The sequence below is a fragment of the Aegilops tauschii genome, chromosome 5 (genome assembly GCF_002575655.3).
Source record: "Aegilops tauschii subsp. strangulata cultivar AL8/78 chromosome 5, Aet v6.0, whole genome shotgun sequence".
Taxonomy (NCBI): Eukaryota; Viridiplantae; Streptophyta; class Magnoliopsida; order Poales; family Poaceae; genus Aegilops; species Aegilops tauschii.
In genome coordinates, this window is record NC_053039.3 from 538,018,780 (window position 1) to 538,024,895 (window position 6,116).

A 6,116-nucleotide genomic window follows, 5' to 3' on the forward strand; every position below is an offset into this window, starting at 1 on the left:
CAAACATGCATTAATTGTTTATCGGTGATGTGATGTACCTGCACGTACTATGATATTAGTATAATCTAATGATGACTGCGGCTCTCTGTCGATCTACTTCCATGGTGAGATGAATGGTTACAGGAACAGCTTGAACTTTCAAAATCATAATTGTGCCTCTGGTCGAGAATCACGGCGAGTGCGAGGACGAACGCCTGGTCCACGTCCGGGATGATATCGACATGGTACGTGTACTCTCCTTTCATGACGCTCGAGATGCTGCTCACCTCCTTGCCGATCCGCGCAACATCTTCCCCGCCGCCGCCGCGGGAGGCGGTCATCGCTCCTTTGTGGTAGCTGCCGTGGACGATGTAGTCTGGGTCGACGGAGGAATTTCCCTCGACGAACACGTGGACAAGGATCCCCGTCTCCCAAACCTGCCTCTTGTCGACGGCTCTTCGTCCATTACGGTATTTACATGAGAGTAAAAAATGCAGGGCCGGTCATTAAACTTTGTTGTGACAGTCATATTTTAGTCCTCTAACTTCCAAATTTGGTCCAACTATTTCTTTTTTTTGGCAAAATAGAAGCTATATTATTGATATCAGAAGCAGAACAAAGAACCCTAAAAGTAATAAAATTATAACTAGGTCCTCGGACCACACAACACATACTACAACCACTGACGCGAGATGAAGGCGCGCCATCGCCGCCACTGCTCTTCTGTCGGAGAAAGCACCCTCGTCATGACGACCATGGCAACCGGGAAATCTTCGATCTTCGGCCACGAAGGACCAGAACGCGGGATCAATAGCCCACACCACCGAATCTTCAACAAGAACGAGAAGTCCATCCCTAGCAACACAGAAAGATCCAACCTCTCCACCATGGATGGGGATCTTGCCGGTGTGTCAATGAAAATGAAGGAGAGAACGATACTCACAAGGCGAGATCACCGACGCCGCTTCATCCACCCGACAGAGGAGCCAACAACTCGTGGATCCACGAGGACCAAAATTGCCCTTTACTCTGCCCTCTGCCACCGACAGACCAGGACGCCTAGCCATTGCTTGATCCGTAGATCGGCAGGGCAGAGACACCGCTCGCATACCAGCACCACCAGCATCGGTAAGGGTAAGGGGAGGCGGCGGATTTGTTTCTCCATATAGGATCAACCAAATCGAAAATAAAAACATGTCGGAATCTTGTTCTTCCCTGTCATGAATACTAGCATGTTTTTCCTACAGATTTCGTCAAATATAGGAAAGTTTGACTTGGCGGAAACTTAGATTTTTTTTAAGAAATGCCACCATGGCTACCTTTATTGATTTGGCAAAATCGTTACATCGTTCACTAAAGAGTTTACAAGAAAATTTGGGGGTTCATCAACCCAACTACAAGAAACATTAGTCTCATAAGAAAATTTAGCTAAATTGTGCGCAGCTTCATTTGCTTCCCTTCGGCAATGTGTGAACAACTTAGAAATTTATTTAATTTAGAACAAGGGGAGCAAGATATATTGTTTATCTTCCTTTTTGTTAATAAAAAATATAAACACTATATCTTGTTTAAATATATTGTTTATCACCTATATGAAAGCACAAATATAATCAATCTTTTCGACGAGGGTCACAACTGGCAAACTCTTACGAGCTTTATCTTGTTGGATCTAATATGCAAAAACTCATAGAAATTTCAAACTAGACCAAGCGGCCGGATAAAACTCCAGTTTAGACTCGATAGACAAAAAGAAAATCATTAAGCTACGCGTGAAGGGGGGCCAACCAGCTATGCCACGTGGCGCAAGCTGGTTGGCCGTGGTGAGAAATCTTTTGCAATTTTTTTAAATGAAGGTGTGGATGATTTTTTAAATGTATTTTTTTAGATGGAGATGAGGACCTCTGGTATTTTTTAAATGAAGGGTTATGCAAAGTGGCACTCACTGGTAGGCTGTTGTGGTAATCTTTTTACATCTTTTTTAGATGAAGGACCATTAAGCTACGCGTGAAAGGCGGCCAACCAGCTATGCCACATGGCACAAGCTGGTTGGCCGCAGTGAGAAATCTTTTGCAATTTTTTAGATGAAGGTGTGAATTATTTTTTAAATGCATTTTTGTTAGATGGAGATGAGGATCTCTGGTATTTTTTAAATAAAGGGTTATGCAAAGTGGCACTCGCTGGTAGGCTGTTGTGGTAACGTGATAAACTTGGCGCTGGCAGTAAAATTTAGACCTTTGACTTCCAAATTGCCATACTTACCTTGATTTAGCTGAAAGTTTAAAGTTTGTAGTTTCAAAAGGGGACAGCATGCATGAAGTAATATAATCAAAGCATGGTGATGTCACCGAACGGCAAACATTTACGAGCTTTAATCATCTTGATGGAACTAATCTGCAAAAGCCCATAGACATAGAATACGAGCGCGTAGGAAATAATTTGGCTCGCTGCTTTTCTTGGTTCCTTTTCTACTTTATTTATATATTTATATAATGTAAAAGATACATGCCTGACACGACGCGACCCGATACAAACTCCCGTTTAGACTCGACTCACAAAAACCTAAACCATGGCGATTACATAATCGCATGCTCACAAACTCCGACTGTAACATAGCTAACCTTTGTAAAAAAGAATGACTAGTAACGACACCGCGAACGATCACAAACCTAAGCTTCTGCTAAGCTATCTAACGCTGGGTAGAATAACGTACAACACGATCGTCATTATACATCTGGTCGAGAATCACGGTGAGTGCGAGGACGAACGCCTGGTCTTCGCCCGGCTTGACACTGACATCGTACGTGTGCTCTCCACCCATCTCACTACACTTGAACAGGCGGCTCACCCTGTTGATCTGCGCAATGTCGTGGCCGGCGAGGACGCAGCCGCAGCCGCGGAAAACGGTTAGCCCGCCGCGGTAGTAGTTGCCAAGGACGACGAAGTCTGCTGGTTTCTGCATGCCGCCGGAGGAGTTGCCATCGACGAGGACGCCTGCTGGTTTCGGCTCGTCGGAGGACTTGCGGAGGAACACTTCGATCTTGGTCCCCATCAGGAAGAAATACCATGACTTGTTCACGGCGTCGAAGATCTTGTCGCTTTCTCTCGTGCTGTTGCCCCTGTACGCCTCCCACTTACGCTCCTCAAGGCCGGTCTCCTGGAGATGGATCACCGGTTGGGCTGATGTGGCGTCGAGGAATTGGTGTGAGCGTAGGCTCATGAAGCCCATGCGGGACTCCACCTCCAGCATGGCCTCGCCGCCGGCGGAGTTCTTGAAGGTGAATCTCGGCCCGTTCGGGGTGTACAACTTGGTCACCGTCAACTTCGTCGGGTGCGTCGCCAACGTCGCCAAGAACTGCTCGCCCACTATCGCTTCCTTCACCTTCCCGGACGGCGACGACATCTCGGCTGATTGACTCGACGCGGGTGATCGTAAAGGGGGTGGAGACGGTTTAGATCGAAGAGGCTAATTAATTGGGCTGTGAACGGATTAGCTAGCTACGGTGTGTATATATATATATGCCGTAGGTTGTGCGAGCATTATTTGCTTGTGTTACAAGATACTATTTAGAATCGCACGCATCGCCAAGAATTGTTTCCTTGTTGTACAAGGTATTCTGCTGTCCGAGAGCTAGCTTTCGTCTGGTTATTAGTCTCTTATAATTTTCTTCCGCAATAAGATTACAATGCAACCCAAAACTGTTTAGTATTTAGCTCGTGCACGATGGGATGCTGGCGAAACCAAGGATTATTTTAAAAAGGAAAAGTTCTACTTCCTCTTAACCAAGGATTCTTTCCCCTTGTTGTACAAGACGTTTTCTTGGAGATTGTTGTACAAGACAATAGGTCTCAGATTTTTTTTTGAGGGGGTCTAAGAATTGAGGTGTTTGGTTCTCGCTGCGTAGTCACACAACACGTACTCGACCCAAAAGATGGTTTATTTGGCTAATCGCTGCAAAGGAAAAAATGGATGTGCGAACCAAAAGACGGTTTATTTGGCTAATCGCTACAAAGAAAAAATAATGTATGTGCGAACCAACCTATGATTGGATGGTTATAGAGGTAAGTCGTATCCTCGGCCCCACCAGGGTTCAAGTCCAGGTGCTTGCATTATCCTGGATATATTTCACGATTTTCCAGCGATGCCCATTCAGTGGGAGGAGACATTCTCGCAGACTACGAGGCACCTATGGTGCTTTCGTCAATCTCAAGATGATATACCAGCTTAGACTCTCAGAGGTCCTTATGGGGTAGGATGTGTGTTCATAGAGGTGAGTATACGCGTGTATATATGAGTGCCTGTGTGGCTATGTCTGTACTATGTTTAAAAAAATGTTTGTTTGGTTTCAAAGAGCATCTCTAACCGATCACTTAAAATTTAGGCCCTTATATGGCATCTTAACCTTCAACTCCTTATTATATATTTGGTTCTACGTATTTGGTTGCATTGAGTTTCTATCGTGCAGAAAGTTTTGAACTGATTCTTGTGCCTATGTCACCGCAAAAAACTATCGTGAGCGGTCACTTGTGCATAAAGTCGAATTGCAGTCATTGCCATATCAAAATTTACCAAATTGGATGAATAGGAAACATGTCATACAGTAGGAAATCAGAGTGGTCAAAAGTGAAATGATGACGGTGCGCACAAATTGTTGATATGAAAATGAAATAAATGACAAGCCCGGTACTCATGAATTGATGTAAAGTTAGAATATGTAGTTGGATGGTTAGGAGGCTAGTTGTATCCTCAGCCTACTAGGGATCAAACCCAGTTTTGACTCTCTGGTGTCTCATAAAAAAGTGATTTTTTTGCGGGAGGCGACGTTTCTGTCGATAATGAGACACCTATAGTGACTCCGTCAATCTCAAGTCTCGCCTGCTCAGTCTCTCGAAGATGCTCATAGAGGTAGGATGTGTCTGGTATCATGTTTGTTAAAAACAAAATTCTTCGCATCCATTACTTCTAGCCGTGCCCATGTGAACAAGAATATTTCATGGATACGTTGTTTCACTGGATATCATAGCCGTGTGCAATATACAAGGACATCTATTTCTGGTTTTATAGCATCACTGGAAATAGATTCATTGACAAGGCATTATACAAACTAAAACAAACTCTTCGCCATCTTTCAATGCGGTGGATCGAAAGGCAAACAAATGATAAGCAATGAAGAGCATTACATGATACATGCTTTCACGAAAATGAAAATGTTTGAAAAGACACAATCTGAAAATTAGTTCAATCTTAGTCGACATCGACATGCAAGATTTCTATTTTTCTACACTGTGAGAACGAACACTACAATATTTTTCCACTATATAAACAAAATATTGCATCATGGTGAATAAGTTTTTAACATATATGTAAAATCGATTGAATTTGCACTATAACATGGTGAATATTTTTATGTTCTAAATGAACGAAATCCTAAAATGAACTCTGAATTCGATTGTGAATTAATACATAGAAGCTCTCAGAGAAAAAAAGTTGAAGAAATCATATTGGGGGCTATTGGTTAGTTAACATCGGGTCGACAACCTAGGTTGATCCTAGCAGTTGGCAGTTCATTTGGCTGCGCAATCGAAGGTCATTGGTGCCGACGGTACATAATGTTGAAGAGTGCTATGTTTTCCTCGTCAATCGTTTGAACACATGGATGTGCGAATGAGTGAATGAGGGCCCCTACAGTTTGTCTCCCTTGCACCTACCATCTCTGCCATGGCCTTGTTGTCACCCACCACCCTAGTAACCGTGACTGCAAACCACCTATGGCGGGTCCTCCGCCCCCACCCAGCCTCTATTTTCTACTCCTCCTGCCGTCTATAGGAGTTCGAGAGGCGAGATCCACGGATCCCGATGGGAGGAGGCGTCCTATGTCAGAGTAAGATGTTGTAGTGGCACTTCACATGATGAGGATATCAAGGACAATAAGGTTCCCTCGCGAGGGCCATGACACGATGCAGAAGCTGGTGACAAGGATCTCGGGCAGAGACGTCTTTGTTTTTTATGGAGAAGACAACAAAGTGGAAGGCGTTTTAGTCTCTGCAGCCACACATCCTATGATTAGAAGGTGTTTGCGCTAGTCCCAGGGAGGGCAACATCGATTGTGGCGGATGTATGGTGCCGGGGAAGATCATGA